This window comes from Calidris pugnax, unplaced genomic scaffold (genome assembly GCF_001431845.1).
Source record: "Calidris pugnax isolate Ruff unplaced genomic scaffold, ASM143184v1 scaffold371, whole genome shotgun sequence".
NCBI lineage: Eukaryota > Metazoa > Chordata > Aves > Charadriiformes > Scolopacidae > Calidris > Calidris pugnax.
The window spans coordinates 1,419,267-1,419,473 of record NW_015091373.1 but is presented as its reverse complement, the minus strand read 5'-3'; the positions used below and the strand labels follow the sequence as shown (position 1 = coordinate 1,419,473).

At 69.6% G+C, this 207-nt stretch overlaps 1 protein-coding gene across 1 annotated transcript in view; it reads right to left on the bottom strand.

Annotated features, from left to right (window-relative positions):
* Positions 1–207, bottom strand: part of RRNAD1 (ribosomal RNA adenine dimethylase domain containing 1) — a gene marked incomplete at its 5' end in the record, with an annotated part of 2,712 nt that overhangs the window by 469 nt on the left and 2,036 nt on the right. The window lies entirely within an intron of this gene.

The following is a 207-nucleotide window of genomic DNA, read 5'->3' as shown; positions in this document are numbered from 1 at the left end:
GGAGGGGGAAGCCCCCAATCCCAGCCCCGGTTGGGGATGGAGGGATGGGGGGCAGCCCCAAGGAGAAGGGTTTGGGGGGGCTCTGAGGTTGGGGGGAAAGGTGGCCATGGGCTGGCAACGTGCACTGGCAGCCCAGCAAGTCCCCCCCACCCCCTGGGCTGCACCCCCAAAGTGTGGGGGGGGGGGCATGGCCCTTTGGGGAGACAA